This window comes from Oncorhynchus clarkii, chromosome 11, assembly GCF_045791955.1.
Source record: "Oncorhynchus clarkii lewisi isolate Uvic-CL-2024 chromosome 11, UVic_Ocla_1.0, whole genome shotgun sequence".
Taxonomy (NCBI): Eukaryota; Metazoa; Chordata; class Actinopteri; order Salmoniformes; family Salmonidae; genus Oncorhynchus; species Oncorhynchus clarkii.
The window spans coordinates 10,710,064-10,730,347 of NC_092157.1; the positions used below are offsets into that span (position 1 = coordinate 10,710,064).

Consider the following 20,284-nt stretch of genomic DNA (forward strand, 5'->3'; position numbering starts at 1 on the left):
ACTCCCACTCACCCCAGCACTAATATCTCTCAATGTGTCATTGAGACAGTCCGTCAGTTTTCCCCAAGTGTCTTTCAAATGTAAATAAAGTCACGTGTAACTGGCAACTATAGCAGTCCACTACAATTTACAGTACTATATTTTTGACACGCAAAAAGATGGCTGCCATTTTCTGTCGGCAAACCATAAAATGACTTTGTGCATATGGGTTCCACTGAGTACACACTACTGGTCAAATAACTACTGGTCAGATAACTACTGGTCAATAAGTACTGGTCAGATAACTACTGGTCAATAACTACTGGTCAGATAACTACTAGTCAGATAACTACTGGTCAGATAACTACTGGTCAATAAGTACTGGTCAGATAACTACTGGTCAATAACTACTGGTCAAATAACTACTGGTCAAATAACTACTAGTCAGATAACTACTGGTCAATAACTACTAGTCAAATAACTACTGGTCAATAAGTACTGGTCAGATAACTACTGGTCAATAACTACTGGTCAAATAACTACTGGTCAATAACTACTAGTCAAATAACTACTGGTCAAATAACTACTAGTCAAATAACTACTGGTCAGATAACTACTGGTCAAATAACTACTGGTCAGATAACTACTAGTCAGATAAGTTCTGGTCAGATAAGTACTGGTCAAATAACTACTGGTCAAATAACTACTGGTCAGATAACTACTGGTCAGATAACTACTAGTCAGATAAGTACTAGTCAGATAAGTACTGGTCAAATAACTACTGGTCAGATAACTACTGGTCAGATAAGTACTAGTCAGATAAGTTCTGGTCAGATAAGTACTGGTCAGATAACTACTGGTCAAATAACTACTGGTCAAATAACTACTGGTCAGATAACTACTGGTCAATAACTACTAGTCAGATAAGTACTAGTCAGATAAGTTCTGGTCAGATAAGTACTGGTCAGATATATTCAGCTGTCTTAAAGGACAAAGTAAGGTAAAAATATAAAATGCTTATTTCCAAAAACAAACCAAAAAACCACTTCAGTCCATTACAGTTCATTTGACACCATATCAACAACTTATTACCATTTTATGATTCCTGTGTGCTAACAACACATTAATCACTGTAAATATGTATTAGTGTCATTCATGACGTATCCATGCTGTAATGAATCTGCGAGGGAGACGCTAGTATGTGAACTTTGGCCTGCATGGCTGGACAGACGGACGGACACGCTCACACACGCACACACATGCCTGTGGCAGGGTTGTCATAGCTGTTGATGCCCTGTCAGTCATAGGTAAAGTTCTATGTGCCCCACAACATGGGACAAAAATTTATGATTCAAACCACAACATGGGACAAAAATATATGATTCAAACCACAACATGGGACAAAAATATATGATTCAAACCACAACATGGGACAAAAATATATGATTCAAACCACAACATGGGACAAAAATATATGATTCAAACCACATGGGACAAAAACATATGATTCAAACCACAACATGGGGCAAAAATATATGATTCAAACCACAACATGGGACAAAAATATATGATTCAAACCACAACATGGGACAAAAATATATGATTCAAACCACAACATGGGACAAAAATATATGATTCAAACCACAACATGGGACAAAAATATATGATTCAAACCACAACATGGGACAAAAACATATGATTCAAACCACAACATGGGACAAAAATATATGATTCAAACCACATGGGACAAAAATATATGATTCAAACCACATGGGACAAAACTATATGATTCAAACCACAACATGGGTCAAAAATATATGATTCAAACCACAACATGGGACAAAAATATATGATTCAAACCACATGGGACAAAAATATATGATTCAAACCACAACATGGGACAAAACTATATGATTCAAACCACAACATGGGACAAAACTATATGATTCAAAACACATGGGACAAAACAATATGATTCAAACCACAACATGGGACAAAAATATATGATTCAAACCACAACATGGGACAAAAACATATGATTCAAACCACAACATGGGACAAAAATATATACGATTCAAACCACATGGGACAAAAACATATGATTCAAACCACAACATGGGACAAAAACATACGATTCAAACCACAACATGGGACAAAAATATATGATTCAAACCACATGGGACAAAAATATATGATTCAAACCACATGGGACAAAACTATATGATTCAAACCACAACATGGGTCAAAAATATATGATTCAAACCACAACATGGGACAAAAATATATGATTCAAACCACATGGGACAAAAATATATGATTCAAACCACAACATGGGACAAAACTATATGATTCAAACCACAACATGGGTCAAAAATATATACGATTCAAACCACATGGGACAAAAATATATGATTCAAACCACAACATGGGACAAAAATATATGATTCAAACCACATGGGACAAAACTATACGATTCAAACCACAACATGGGACAAAACTATATGATTCAAACCACAACATGGGACAAAACTATATGATTCAAACCACATGGGACAAAACTATATGATTCAAACCACAACATGGGACAAAAATATATGATTCAAACCACAACATGGGACAAAAACATATGATTCAAACCACAACATGGGACAAAAATATATACGATTCAAACCACAACATGGGACAAAAATATATGATTCAAACCACATGGGACAAAAACATATGATTCAAACCACAACATGGGACAAAAACATACGATTCAAACCACATGGGACAAAAATATATGATTCAAACCACATGGGACAAAAATATATGATTCAAACCACAACATGGGACAAAAATATATACGATTCAAACCACAACATGGGACAAAAATATATGATTCAAACCACATGGGACAAAAACATATGATTCAAACCACAACATGGGACAAAAACATACGATTCAAACCACATGGGACAAAAATATATGACTCAAACCACATGGGACAAAAATATATGATTCAAACCACAACATGGGACAAAAATATATACGATTCAAACCACAACATGGGACAAAAATATATGATTCAAACCACAACATGGGACAAAAATATATGATTCAAACCACAACATGGGACAAAAACATACGATTCAAATCACATGGGACAAAAATATATGATTCAAACCACATGGGACAAAAATATATACGATTCAAACCACATGGGACAAAACTATATGATTCAAACCACAACATGGGACAAAAATATATGATTCAAACCACATGGGACAAAAATATATGATTCAAACCACATGGGACAAAAATATATGATTCAAACCACATGGGACAAAACTATATGATTCAAACCACAACATGGGACAAAAATATATACGATTCAAACCACATGGGACAAAAACATATGATTCAAACCACAACATGGGACAAAAACATATGATTCAAACCACAACATGGGACAAAAATATATGATTCAAACCACAACATGGGACAAAAATATATACGATTCAAACCACAACATGGGACAAAAATATATGATTCAAACCACAACATGGGACAAAAATATATGATTCAAACCACAACATGGGACAAAAATATATGATTCAAACCACAACATGGGACAAAAATATATGATTCAAAACACAACATGGGACAAAAATATATGATTCAAACCACAACATGGGACAAAAATATATGATTCAAACCACAACATGGGACAAAAATATATGATTCAAACCACAACATGGGACAAAAATATATGATTCAAACCACAACATGGGACAAAAATATATGATTCAAACCACATGGGACAAAAATATATGATTCAAACCACATGGGACAAAAATATATGATTCAAACCACATGGGACAAAACTATATGATTCAAACCACATGGGACAAAAATATATGATTCAAACCACATGGGACAAAAATATATGATTCAAACCACAACATGGGACAAAAACATATGATTCAAACCACAACATGGGACAAAAACATATGATTCAAACCACATGGGACAAAACTATATGATTCAAACCACATGGGACAAAAACATATGATTCAAACCACAACATGGGACAAAACTATATGATTCAAACCACATGGGACAAAAATACATGATTCAAACCACATGGGACAAAAATATATGATTCAAACCACAACATGGGACAAAAATATATGATTCAAACCACATGGGACAAAAATATATGATTCAAACCACATGGGACAAAACTATATGATTCAAACCACATGGGACAAAAATATATGATTCAAACCACATGGGACAAAAATATATGATTCAAACCACAACATGGGACAAAAATATATGATTCAAACCACATGGGACAAAAATATATGATTCAAACCACAACATGGGACAAAAATATAAGATTCAAACCACATGGGACAAAACTATATGATTCAAACCACAACATGGGACAAAAATATATGATTCAAACCACAACATGGGACAAAAACATATGATTCAAACCACAACATGGGACAAAAATATATGATTCAAACCACAACATGGGACAAAAATATATACGATTCAAACCACAACATGGGACAAAAATATATGATTCAAAACCACAACATGGGACAAAAATATACGATTCAACCCACAACATGGGACAAAAACATATGATTCAAACCACAACATGGGACAAAAACATATGATTCAAACCACAACATGGGACAAAAATATATACGATTCAAACCACAACATGGGACAAAAACATATGATTCAAACCACAACATGGGACAAAAATATATGATTCAAACCACATGGGACAAAAATATATGATTCAAACCACAACATGGGACAAAAATATATGATTCAAAACCACAACATGGGACAAAAATATATGATTCAAACCACATGGGACAAAAATATATGATTCAAAACCACAACATGGGACAAAAATATATGATTCAACCCACAACATGGGACAAAAATATATGATTCAAAACCACAACATGGGACAAAAATATATGATTCAACCCACAACATGGGACAAAAATATATGATTCAAACCACAACATGGGACAAAAATATATGATTCAAAACCACAACATGGGACAAAAATATATGATTCAAACCACAACATGGGACAAAAATATATGATTCAAAACCACAACATGGGACAAAAATATATGATTCAAACCACAACATGGGACAAAAATATATGATTCAAAACCACAACATGGGACAAAAATATATGATTCAAACCACAACATGGGACAAAAATATATGATTGAAACCACAACATGGGACAAAAATATATGATTCAAACCACAACATGGGACAAAAACATATGATTCAAACCACAACATGGGACAAAAATATATGATTCAAACCACATGGGACAAAAATATATGATTCAAACCACATGGGACAAAAATATATGATTCAAACCACAACATGGGACAAAAACATATGATTCAAACCACAACATGGGACAAAAACATATGATTCAAACCACATGGGACAAAACTATATGATTCAAACCACATGGGACAAAAACATATGATTCAAACCACAACATGGGACAAAACTATATGATTCAAACCACATGGGACAAAAATATATGATTCAAACCACATGGGACAAAAATATATGATTCAAACCACAACATGGGACAAAAATATATGATTCAAACCACATGGGACAAAAATATATGATTCAAACCACATGGGACAAAACTATATGATTCAAACCACATGGGACAAAAATATATGATTCAAACCACATGGGACAAAAATATATGATTCAAACCACAACATGGGACAAAACTATATGATTCAAACCACATAGGACAAAAATATATGATTCAAACCACAACATGGGACAAAAATATACGATTCAAACCACATGGGACAAAACTATATGATTCAAACCACAACATGGGACAAAAATATATGATTCAAACCACAACATGGGACAAAAACATATGATTCAAACCACAACATGGGACAAAAACATATGATTCAAACCACAACATGGGACAAAACTATATGATTCAAACCACAACATGGGACAAAAATATACGATTCAAACCACATGGGACAAAACTATATGATTCAAACCACAACATGGGACAAAAATATATGATTCAAACCACAACATGGGACAAAAACATATGATTCAAACCACAACATGGGACAAAAACATATGATTCAAACCACAACATGGGACAAAAATATATACGATTCAAACCACAACATGGGACAAAAATATATGATTCAAAACCACAACATGGGACAAAAATATACGATTCAACCCACAACATGGGACAAAAACATATGATTCAAACCACAACATGGGACAAAAACATATGATTCAAACCACAACATGGGACAAAAATATATACGATTCAAACCACAACATGGGACAAAAACATATGATTCAAACCACAACATGGGACAAAAATATATGATTCAAACCACATGGGACAAAAATATATGATTCAAACCACAACATGGGACAAAAATATATGATTCAAAACCACAACATGGGACAAAAATATATGATTCAAACCACATGGGACAAAAATATATGATTCAAAACCACAACATGGGACAAAAATATATGATTCAACCCACAACATGGGACAAAAATATATGATTCAAAACCACAACATGGGACAAAAATATATGATTCAACCCACAACATGGGACAAAAATATATGATTCAAACCACAACATGGGACAAAAATATATGATTCAAAACCACAACATGGGACAAAAATATATGATTCAAACCACAACATGGGACAAAAATATATGATTCAAAACCACAACATGGGACAAAAATATATGATTCAAAACCACAACATGGGACAAAAATATATGATTCAAACCACAACATGGGACAAAAATATATGATTGAAACCACAACATGGGACAAAAATATATGATTCAAACCACAACATGGGACAAAAACATATGATTCAAACCACAACATGGGACAAAAATATATGATTCAAACCACATGGGACAAAAATATATGATTCAAACCACATGGGACAAAAATATATGATTCAAACCACAACATGGGACAAAAACATATGATTCAAACCACAACATGGGACAAAAACATATGATTCAAACCACATGGGACAAAACTATATGATTCAAACCACATGGGACAAAAACATATGATTCAAACCACAACATGGGACAAAACTATATGATTCAAACCACATGGGACAAAAATATATGATTCAAACCACATGGGACAAAAATATATGATTCAAACCACAACATGGGACAAAAATATATGATTCAAACCACATGGGACAAAACTATATGATTCAAACCACATGGGACAAAAATATATGATTCAAACCACATGGGACAAAAATATATGATTCAAACCACAACATGGGACAAAACTATATGATTCAAACCACATGGGACAAAAATATATGATTCAAACCACAACATGGGACAAAAATATACGATTCAAACCACATGGGACAAAACTATATGATTCAAACCACAACATGGGACAAAAATATATGATTCAAACCACAACATGGGACAAAAACATATGATTCAAACCACAACATGGGACAAAAACATATGATTCAAACCACAACATGGGACAAAAATATACGATTCAACCCACAACATGGGACAAAAACATATGATTCAAACCACAACACGGGACAAAAACATATGATTCAAACCACAACATGGGACAAAAATATATACGATTCAAACCACAACATGGGACAAAAACATATGATTCAAACCACATGGGACAAAAATATATGATTCAAACCACAACATGGGACAAAAATATATGATTCAAAACCACAACATGGGACAAAAATATATGATTCAAACCACATGGGACAAAAATATATGATTCAAAACCACAACATGGGACAAAAATATATGATTCAACCCACAACATGGGACAAAAATATATGATTCAAAACCACAACATGGGACAAAAATATATGATTCAACCCACAACATGGGACAAAAATATATGATTCAAACAACAACATGGGACAAAAATATATGATTCAAAACCACAACATGGGACAAAAATATATGATTCAAACCACAACATGGGACAAAAATATATGATTCAAAACCACAACATGGGACAAAAATATATGATTCAAACCACAACATGGGACAAAAATATATGATTCAAAACCACAACATGGGACAAAAACATATGATTCAAACCACAACATGGGACAAAAATATATGATTCAAACCACAACATGGGACAAAAATATATGATTCAAACCACAACATGGGACAAAAACATATGATTCAAACCACAACATGGGACAAAAATATATGATTCAAACCACATGGGACAAAAATATATGATTCAAACCACATGGGACAAAAATATATGATTCAAACCACAACATGGGACAAATATATAAGATTCAAACCACAACATGGGACAAAAATATATGATTCAAAACCACAACATGGGACAAAAATATATGATTCAAACCACTTCTCTTAACTCACGGATGTTTTACAAGTGACCCCACAATGAACCAAATATTTACGTTTTTTTTACTCAGTTTCAACAATATTTTAGTCACAGTGTCAAATATCAGACAAGCCCAAGTACATACTGTTTTGTCCAAATTGTGGTGAAGACAGGTGCACACACACCCCCACCAACAAAGGGCCCCTACCAGGGTTGGGGAGTAACAGACATGTACAAGTAATGGTGCAACTGCTGTTGGCGTCCATAGATTATCCAATTTGAATAAACGCTTGGAGGTAAGGATGACAGCAGTGGTTTAGCATACAGGCGATACGGACATCACTTCTTATTGATATCTACATAGCGCATTGATGTGAATCACACTGCTGCTCTTTCATTTAGCTATTTGGCCTTCACGGATTGTGGGTGTTGTGGATGGCTGTTCACAAATCTAAATGTGTATTTAAACTTAATAATCATTGAATTCAAGAACTTTAAGCTGCCTGTCAATCATTGTTTTTGAAACCAGATGGACAGCCAGTGAAAAATGCGCTCTTGTAACAGATGCACAGTGCGGATCCCAGCCTATGGAATAATAGTGTGGATCCCAGCCTATGGAATAATAGTGGGGCTTTTATTGCTCAATCTAATTCATGCTGATAAAAATATAAATCCATAGGCCTAATGGACACACGCTCAAACTTGCATGCTTTTGATACACTTAAAGGGGCAATCTGTATTTGCTGTGTCCATTTTTGGACTTATAAATTATATTTAAATATATCCAATGATTCTTGAAGAATATCATTTATAAATGCCACATGAGTTTAATTCAACTGTCATACCTAATCAGAACCCAAAAAATAAACTTGTTTTTCTCCAATGTTTGTAAACATTGTAAATATAAACAAACACTGTATAGCCTCATAACATGGTTATAACAATAATTTTGATATCATGGATGGTCAGTCCTAGCGTGCACAGCTGTCTATTAATCTGAGAGTGGTTACAACAAAATCATAAACAACAGAGTGGGGCTGGCTAATAAATCCTTTGTTTTGGGATTATGCTTAGGTAAAACAATTAGGCTAATCTTTACTTCCATATTTCCAAGTCCTATTCTTGAAGATCAAGGGGTATAACATTTATTGTAATTCTGATAGAGAGGGATTTTAATGTAAAGATATAATTTAATCGCATTATTATATGCAATAGAAAGCGATGGGTTAGAAGAAGCCTACATAACCAACCCATAAAGTAAATTTTAACATCCATATATGGCCAGATATGTAAACTTTAACATTGATTTATCCTGCAATATATGTCGTTCAATTAGTAACATACATTTTTGTCTTCTAATGCCTCATAAAGGGAAAGTAATCTAAAAGTAACTGAATGTAATCAGATAATGTTACTGAGTTTGGGTAATCCAAAAGTTACGTTACTGATTACATATTTTGGACAGGTAACTAGTAACTGTAACTAACGGATTACATTTAACCTACCCAACCCTGGCCACTGCGGCCCGTGGCAGTCAGAGTATACGGGGTTCATCAGGTACTACTGAAACAGACCATGTGCTTTACTGAGAAACCAACTCGATGTTGCACTGAAGTTGTTTGAACCTTATACAAAAACAAACTCTCAGCAACACGTCATGAACTGGTGTTGAACTCACTGCATTCATTTCATAACGCATTCATTCAATTAAATGCTCACCATTGCAAAACAATAGCCACTACAAAGACCGCCGAGGTCCACCCAACTACACATCCCCTAGTCAGTCTTTCCAGAGCATTCAACAGAAGGCTTATCCTTACAGGGTTGTAAATGGACTCTGTGGGGTGTAAGCCTGTGGAACCTTCCCTTGGTTTAATCGACTATCTGTAATATAGGTCAGTGTGCACTGTTGGCCAGGCAGCATGATGTCACACCATAAGCTCTCCCTCTGTTTATTCCAACCAAACAGGTGACAGATTAGAGTAGGCCAGCTAGAAGGACCCCGTTGGCATGGAAACTATTGGTAGGCAATAAAAACGCCAATACCAAAGACCAATCTCCAAAATGACTTTTAGTGATTCTTTCATATCCGAGCTTCAGGGCAAAGCGGATGTAAAAGCTGGAAGGGAAGTGATGCAGACTAGCTATGACAAGAGGCGACATGAGCATGCCTGTGCAAATTAAACAAAATGCTAGAGAAAGATTGCTAATTTCTGATCTAGATTAGAACATGATCCATTTTTTTTTTAAAACTAGACAACGTTTCCCTCACTTGCATAACCTTAGCTTCATTAGTCTAACGGTGACTGCAAATATTGTATAATCCATTCCAATTAACATATAGAGAAATAATGTGTATTTTCTTCAAAACAATAGACACATTTCTCTAAACATGACAGAAAATAGTCCATTGACAAGGCAAAGAACTAAACGTCAGGGGATAATTCAAAGAGGTAAAAAGAGTGTCCTTGAGCGGATAGAAGCTAAAATAATTTACGGCCACATTAAACCAGCAGTAGACTTTGAAATGAACCACTCCCAAATGTGGCCTGTTGATTTGTGCTGATGGGGAAATGGATATCTCTCCAAAGGTAAAGTCGGAAGGGTAAAAGTGGGGAGTGGAACATCCTTTTTAACTACTCCTACAGTCTGAGGTAGGAGTAGTGATGAGTCTGCTGTAGGAGTAGTGATGAGTCTGCTGTAGGACTAGTGATGAGTCTGCTGTAGGAGTAGTGATGAGTCTGCTGTAGGAGTAGTGATGAGCCTGCTGGAGGAGTAGTAATGAGTCTGCTGTAGGAGTAGTGATGAGTCTGCTGTAGGAGTAGTGATGAGTCTGTTGGAGGAGTAGTAATGAGTTTGCTGTAGGAGTAGTGATGAGTCTGTTGGAGGAGTAGTAATGAGTTTGCTGTAGGAGTAGTGATGAGTCTGTTGGAGGAGTAGAAATTAGTTTGCTGTAGGAGTAGTAATGAGTCTGTTGGAGGAGTAGTAATGAGTTTGATGTAGGAGTAATGATGAGTCTGTTGGAGAAGTAGTAATGAGTTTGCAGTAGGAGTGGTGATGAGTCTGCTGTAGGAGTAGTGAAGGGAATGAGCTCAATAAACGCTACAGTCCAGGCTGAAATTACCTATGTTAGTGTGTGTGTGTGTGTGTGTGTGTGTGTGTGTGTGTGTGTGTGTGTGTGTGTGTGTGTGTGTGTGTGTGTGTGTGTAGCTCTACAGACCCTCTCTAATGTAAATCGGGGATTTGTGGATCATAGAAATGCTATGTGTGGTACTCTAAATAGCCAAAAGTGCCCGTCAAACATCTCATTCCAAAATCATGGGCATTAATATGGAGTTTGTCCCCCCTTTGCTGTTATAACAGCCTCCACTCCTCTGGGAAGGCTTTCCACTAGATGTTGGAACATTGCTGCGGGGACTCCCACAAGAGCATTAGTCGTGCGCTGATGTTGGGCGATTAGGCCTGGCTTGCAGTCGGCGTTCCAATCCATCCCAAAGGTTTTCGATGGGGTTGCAGGCCAGTCAAGTTCTTCCACACAGATCTCGACAGACCATTTCTGTATGGCCATTGCTTTGTGCACGCATGGGGGCATTGTCATGCTGAAACAGGAAAGGGCCTTCCCCAAACTGTTGCCACAAAGTTGGAAGCACAGAATTCTCTAGAATGCCATTGTATGATGTGGCGATTTCCCTTCACTGGAAGTGAGGGGCCTGAACCATGAAAAACAGCCCCAGACCATTATTCCTCCTCCACCAAACTTTACAGTTGGCACTGTGCATTGGGGCAGGTAGCGTTCTCCTGCATCCGCCAAACCTAGATTAGTCCGTTGGACTGACAGATGGTGAAGCGTGATTCATCAATCCAGAGAACGCGTTTCCACTGTTCCAGAGTCCAATGGTGGCCAGCTTTACACCACTCCAGCCGACGCTTGGCATTGAGCATGGTTTTCTTAGGCATGTGTGTGGCTGCTCGGCCATGGAAACCCATTTCATGAAGCTCCAGACGAACAGTTCTTGTGCTGACGTTGCTTCCAGAGGCAGTTTGGAACTCGGTAGTGAGTGTTGCAACAGAGGCAGGTGATTTTTACGCGCTACGCGCTTCAGCACTCTGCGTTCCCGTTCTGTGAGCTTGGTGGCCTACAACTTCGCGGCTGAGCCAGTGTTGCTCCTAAACGTTTCCACTTCACAATAACAGCACTTACAGTTGACTGGGGCAGCTCTAGCAGGGCAGACATTTGACAAACTGACTTGTTGGAAAGGTGGCATCCTATGACGGTGCCATGTTGAAAGTCACTGAGCTCTTCAGTGAAGCCATTCTACTGCTAATGTTTGTCTATGGAGATTGCATAGTTGTGTGCTTGATTTTTTACACCTGTCAGCAAAGGGTGTGGCTGAAATAGCCAAATCCACTAATTTGAAGGGGTGTCCACATACTTTTGTATATATAGTGTATATCGCCATACTGAAAATTGGACCTAGCCAGCTCATACTCTCACTTTTAACAGGACAGTTTTGTTGGAGCCCATCGTTTTATTCTTGTTTTTAACCAATGGGTAGGCTTTTACCTCACTGCTAGAGTTTGGGAAAACATTTGTGATAGAGAAGAAAAAAGCTGACAAAAGCTGAGGACAATCTCATCTCAATCACACTTTTACACCAATTCAAACAAATGTTGGTAAACAGCAAGAAGGCAACAGCTTGGTTTCCTTTCTTTTCCCTCCCCCTCTCGTTTCTTTCAAAGATCTAAAAATATCCCCCAGCATGCTCCGCTTCTCAGAGGCTGATGGGTAATGATGGGAGTCACTCCGAACACTCTGCCAGAGGGGATGTTGGGATATGTTCTGAGACAGCCCCACTGACCCCTAGGGAACGATAAAATCCTCTAACATAGCTGTGACGTGCTGGGGGATATTTTCAGATCTCTGAAAGAAGCATAGGATTGTCTTTCCCCATGTCACCTTTCTTCCATGGAGGGTCAGGGATTAAATCAGGCACTAAGAGTTAAAGAGATTTGGGCAATTAAGTTAGTGCTGGGCTATATGGCCCAAATATCATATCACGGTATTAAAAAAAAATGTATGGTATGACATTATTTGACGGTATTTTGTTTTTTAATAATATAAGTTCTAAATGTGCTTTATGAGTAGTGAGTGACCCTAAGGTACTTTATGAGTAGTGAGTGACCCTAAGGTACTTTATGACTAGTGAGTGATCCTAAGGTACTTTATGAGTAGTGAGTGACCCTAAGGTACTTTATGAGTAGTGAGTGACCCTAAGGTACTTTATGACTAGTGAGTACTAAGGTACTTTATGAGTAGTGAGTGACCCTAAGGTACTTTATGACTAGTGAGTACTAAGGTACTTTATGAGTAGTGAGTACTAAGGTACTTTATGAGTAGTGAGTGACCCTAAGGTACTTTATGAGTAGTGAGTGATCCTAAGGTACTTTATGAGTAGTGAGTGACCCTAAGGTACTTTATGAGTAGTGAGTGATCCTAAGGTACTTTATGAGTAGTGAGTGATCCTAAGGTACTTTATGAGTAGTGAGTGATCCTAAGGTACTTTATGAGTAGTGAGTGATCCTAAGGTACTTTATGAGTAGTGAGTGACCCTAAGGTACTTTATGAGTAGTGAGTGACCCTAAGGTACTTTATGAGTAGTGAGTGATCCTAAGGTACTTTATGAGTAGTGAGTGATCCTAAGGTTGCAACACATTCATTCTAAGTCATTTCAATGAGTCTTTCTCCATTCTAATTGGTTTATACTGTTCAATTCAACTTCAACCCAAAATCAATCAATTCTGTATTTCCTGCACTCATTTGAGATCATTTTCACACTGCCATGTAGTGCTGCACGATACAATCTAGGCCTTTTTTTAAACATATGTTGCAATGTCTTGCGATTTAGAGCAAAAGACTTAGGTGAACTGTTGGAATATTGGAAATAGAATGACTATTGTAATTTTAGTAAGAATATGATAGTGGTCACTTTGCATACAGTGTTGTTTGACATGACAATGGAATTGCCAGGGAGAAGTTATTGTGACAGGTTAGGACCAAAGTGTTGGTAAGCGTTTCCTAGGAGACACTATAATCTTTGGCTACATTGATTGTTTTCTCTTAGCTACTTCAAGTAGCTAACATAGTCATGCCTCACGTATTCCTCTTTGCTTTAGAAGATACTGTTGCACAAACAACATGCTGATTTGGGTCTACACCATCACTGGTATTATCAGGATGTATAGCTAATTGGATTTGCTCTGACTCAGTAAATGTATTTGCTAGCTATCTAGCCAGCACACTAGCAATTAACATTAATGGCTAACAAGATTTAGACCCAACTTGCTAAGAAAAGATGTATGAAACACAAATGAATAGTGTAATTATAGAACGCTAGAGGATTTATAATAAGCAAAGTGAAAACAGCATTGTTGTCGGCATCATTGTTGCATGTGCTGCGTTGACCATGCAGACTGAACAGAAGTGTCACCTGGTAGAGGAACAACAAATGCGCTCATTGAGTGACGGGGGGCGGGGCTAGGTCTGTGTGGAAAGCGGCATGGAGAAAGCCAGAGCAGAGAGATGACTCAGGTGGCGGAGTAAAATATAAAAACGGACGTTTACACACGGTATATCACATCAAACAAACATCCCACATCCCCCCCCACCTTTATTTAACCAGGTAGGCAAGTTGAGAACAAGTTCTCATTTACAATTGCGACCTGGTCAAGATAAAGCAAAGCAGTTCGACACATACAACAACACAGAGTTACACATGGAGTAAAACAAACATACAGTCAATAATACAATAGAAAAATAAGTCTATATACAATGTGAGCAAATGAGGTGAGATAAGGGAGGTAAAGGCAAAAAAAGGCCATGGTGGCAAAGTAAATACAATATAGCAAGTAAAACACTGGAATGGTAGATTTGCAGTGGAAGAATGTGCAAAGTAGAAATACAAATAATGGGGTGCAAAGGAGCAAAATAAATAAATAAATACAGTAGGGAAAGAGGTAGTTGTTTGGGCTAAATCATAGATGGGCGATGTACAGGTGGGCTAAATACCGTTATAGAAGGTAAAGTAAAAACCCAAACAGGTCCGTGCATCAATACCAGTATATCATAAAATACGGTATACCACCCAGCCCTAAATTAAGTCCTTTATTTGTATTTTTGGGCAATTCAACTATTTTTCTACTAACCAGAGTCAGATGAATATGAATAAACATTTCTCTGTGTTTGAAGGTAGTTCCGTGAGCCTTTGCTAACTAGCATTTAGAGAAATGACTGGGAGTCTACTGGTACAGCTAGCAGAGACATTAACATGGTATCCAAGGACTTCATCTGACTCTGGGTAAGTAGAAAACGGGCTTAGTTTCTAGGAGCCCCATTCAATCAAACCCAGGTATGCCTTCCTTGTTTCTGACTGAACAGTGTAATGTACAAAAAAATACTACTAAGTCAAGAATGTTTCATTTACACAGCGTCAGGGGACTCCAACCTTTTCTAAAACAAGTCGCAAGCATGTCTTCCCCGGGTCCAAGAGATGTCTTTGGTTCATAAACAGTATTTGGTATGACAGGCCCCATAAAATGATATTTTGTGTTTTTTCAAATTCTGTTTTCTCTGTTTTCTTTTTCCTGGTTTGGGATATTTGCCTTTTTTTAAACTCTCAATATTACAATTATTCATAAAGAAACAACGAAAATTGATGTTCTGAGTCCATGTCAATGCTTAAATCACAATTTTTTGTTTTGGTGTGTAATTCCCCTTTAAATGCTTTCTCGCTGTGCAAGGACATTCTTCTCTTCCCCGTATTACTACTGTAGGTTTAATGGTGTCACGGATCCCTCCGGAACTTTCATCACGCACACTATTCCCACTGATTAGTATTTGTATATATGTGCCCTTTGGTTTCCATGGTCTTGTCGATTATTGTTCCAATGTCCTTGTATGTTTTGGACTTTCGTGCCCTTGTGGATTGCGCAGATGATTATGGGTTTCTTCCCATGTGGTAATCATTGTGCTAGTGTTATTTTTTTCAAGGTACTCCTCACTCTTTTGTTTGGGTTTCAATCCCGTGTTTTGTGTACATGTTTGTTTGGTCTTCGTCCCCGTGCCTTTACACGACACGCCGCAATTTGGGCCAAATAAAAAAAACTATTACGCATTCCTGTGCCTGTCTCCCGAATCATTTATGCCAACGTGACAAATGGAATACGACCCTGAGTTATAGGCTTATCTTAAAAGGATGGCCTCCATCCATAGCAAGTCAATTCCACTCTTGAGAAAAGCCATTTTTTTTTTTGTGGTCATTACACTTGTGTTACTAGTACTACTTAGTTATACAAGATGGGCTGACATTGCTTCAGTCCAAATGATACGCTCTAACTACAGCATACGTAAGATACAGCACTGAAGAGATGTCATACAACATGTAGGCTACTGTGCACCATATTTCCATAAAACACAATCACTATTGTTACACCGTGATAAAATTAGCCTGGGAGAAAAAAAAGACAAAAGTGTCCATTGCTGTGGCAGTTACTATGGCAGGATTACAGATAGTCCAGGCTGAACAGAGGGAGTTTGGGCCAGCACAGCAGTCTTCTGTTGGATTAATATTGCAACAGCAGAGTCAGACATTACTGCCAAACAAGAAAGATCGTGTCACCCATGAAGGTCAGGAAATCCTTTCTGATACAGGAAATTATAATCATAAAATGTTGTAAATGTAGCCATACTGTCTATTTGCTTGAAATATCATGAACATTTGACATTTCTCTATCTTCGTAGTAAGCAGAAATATGAATTATTCAAGCCATCATTTGAAGGTAATTTATTTCTCAGAGGAGTACAAATATTTCAAGCAGAATTAGTCAACTTTCATGGCCAATGAAGCAAGGTAAAAACCAACAATGATCAAAGGAGAAAGTCAAGAGAATTTCCTCACAGAGACAAAACCCAGTAGTTCCACAAAAAATAACATGTTATCTAAAACAAATGGGTAGCTTCTCCAACCTCTGGTGGAAACTGATGTATGGTATTTTGCACACAAGTCCCAGGGGAAAATGTCTCTCTGGACTACCATTGTGGCATGAATTAATATTCTCTCTCTCCCTCTCCCTCTCTCTCTCTCTCCCTCTCCCTCTCCCTCTCCCTCTCTCTCTCTCTCTCTCTCTCTCTCTCTCTCTCTCTCTCTCTCCTCTCTCTCTCTCTCCCTCTCCCTCTCTCCCTCTCTCCCTCCGCAGTTGGGGCCTAAAATTAGCAAGGCTGTCAATACAGACCGGGTTGAGCATAGCTGTGCAGAGAATCCCTGTGTGTACTGGGATCTGTTACACTACAATCTATAGTCTGTGACTCAGCCCAGCGAAACTATCTCCGGCATGCGGCCTTCTCTCCACTCACAGCTGGAATGCAGACAGCTGTTTGAAAAAGATGGCCGCTCTGACATTTACTGGCTTACTGTATCCGGAGTGTACTTATCAAAAGTCTGTCTCTCTGCCTGAGGTACTGTGTGACTCTTCTAGAGAACATATAGCATCAAACTATGGGCTGTCTTCAAGTCAGACACAGCTGGGTTCAAATGGTGTTTGTTTTCATTCAAATACTCAAGCTGCGTTTGATTGAGTTTTCTGGTGAAAATGGAATAGCCACAGAAGTGGAAACCTCACCAATTCAGCACTCCGGGCAGTCTCAATCAAATGCTCAAAGTATCTAAAAGCAAACAAACTCCTCTGACTAGATAGCATCTGAACCCTTCTTCTCCTATCTCTATTTACAGCACAGAGACTACCAACAGCCTATGTCCCCTCTTCAAATAGAATTTTATCTTACACTTGCTTCCTCCACCTTGCTGTTCTCTCTTGAATTACTCCCAAAGGCCCAGATTGTCTCCTTCAATTTGATTGCTTTCTTCTCCGTATGGCATCTCCCTTAATCTTACTGTTCCACTAATGGTACCGGTGGGCCGGCAGTGTGCCGGCAGAGTTCAGAGAGCCGCTCCAGGCAATTACCCAGTTCACCGCAGCAGCTGGTCCTCTTTACCAAAGAGCCCTTCAATTTAACCAGCCAGCAGCCCGCACAGAGGCAGGATTCTCCCCCAGACCTCACAGGGAGAGGGGGGGGGGGGGGGGGGGGGGGGGGGGGGGGGGTAGAGTTAATAATAATAAATAAAATAAATATAAGAATATATATAATATATAATATAAGAATAAACGCACTGGGGGGAGTTGATGTACGGCATGGATTATGTCTGTTACAACGCGCTGTATCAAGTACGGAAGTCCAGAGAGGACATATGAATTTAAAAAAATATTCCTTCGTTATGTCGAGATCACAAGAGAAACTCTATAAATAGGAGTGACGTATTGCTGATAGATTGACAGTATGGCTGAGCCGGCAGAGCCCTCGGTGGACCAACACATACGTTTCTACTGATTGCTACACAAAGAGATGTTTGGCTACATTTCATGCTAACATCATGCTTTCATTTGTGTTTGGAGCTCATTGTCAGTTTATAAATTAGAAAGTTAGCAAGGTAAATGTCCCTTACCTTGAGCTAAGAACTCGTGGGGGAGCTACGCCCTTATGGGGCATTTAAACCATGAACGATGCCTGACAGGCAGCCCTGTCTCTCAGGTAGTGTGCCACCCCCGAGACCACAGCCAATCGCATGAAAGCAACAACACAGCTAACTTGGCTAGTCTTGTGAACGAGCGAGTGACCTAGCTAGCTAGTTAGCTAGGTAGTCTTGTTAGCTGGATACCTAGCTAGCTAACTAGCGTGTTATCTATGCTGTTTGTTGCCTTGCATAACTGATATGTGTATAATTGTAAGGGAAACTTCATGTTTTATGGATAATATTGACATTTACACTGGGTGAGCTTCATTCCTGACAGGCTGATCAGATTCAATTTCCGCCTCAGAGCTTGATCAGATTCAATAGCAGGCTTAGAGGCTGATACATCAGGATGCTGCCTTGTAGGCATTCTGCAAGGAGCCTTACATATGAAAGCATACAAGGCAGCATCCTGACATCTATTGAGTCTGATCAGCCTGCCAGGAATAGAACTCATCTCCTGGACCAGATATGTATCTGTCTATAAAGTACTTTAACAGCTAATCTGCCTGCAAGGAGCCTGACCTATAAAACGGCCTAAAAGTCAGCATCCTGACTTATCCGCCTTTGAGGCTGAAGTTGAATCTGATCAGCCTGTCAGGAATGGAGCTCGCCCAGTGTAAATGTCAATATTATCCACAAAACATGAAGTGTCCCTTATAATTATACACATATCAGTTATGCAAGCTAACAACCAGCATAGATCACAAGCTAGCTTGTTAGCTAGCTCACAATACTAGCCAAGTTAGCAACATTGTTCCTTGCATGCGATTGGCTGTGGTTTTGGGGGGGCGGCATGCAGCCTGGGAGACAGTATGCCTGTTAGGCATCGTTCAGGGCTTAAATGTCCCTCAAGCGCATAGCGATCAATGCAGCCACAGGGCTCCTTGATGGGGGGGGTATCGTCAATCTGAACATATAAATGGATGACGCGTGGTATTTTTGATTTTTGATTATTCATTTATCTCGTGATCTCAACAAAACAACTTTCGTTATGTAAAGATCATGAGATAAATAAGTTGTGATCTCAACAAAACAACTTTCGTTATGTAAAGATCATGAGATAAATAAGTTGTGATCTCAACAAAACAACTTTCGTTATGTAGAGATCATGAGATAAATAAGTTGTGATCTCAACATAACGAGGGAATGATATATTTTTTGTTAATAGGTCCTCTCTGCACTTCTGTAATTAAGGCCTATCACGGAAGAAACCT

At 38.0% G+C, this 20,284-nt stretch overlaps 1 protein-coding gene across 16 annotated transcripts in view; it reads right to left on the reverse strand.

Moving 5' to 3' along the window:
• The window catches only part of LOC139420190 (band 4.1-like protein 3), a 129,030-nt gene that overhangs the window by 74,244 nt on the left and 34,502 nt on the right, over positions 1–20,284 (reverse strand). The gene's annotated exons all lie outside the window — the stretch shown is intronic.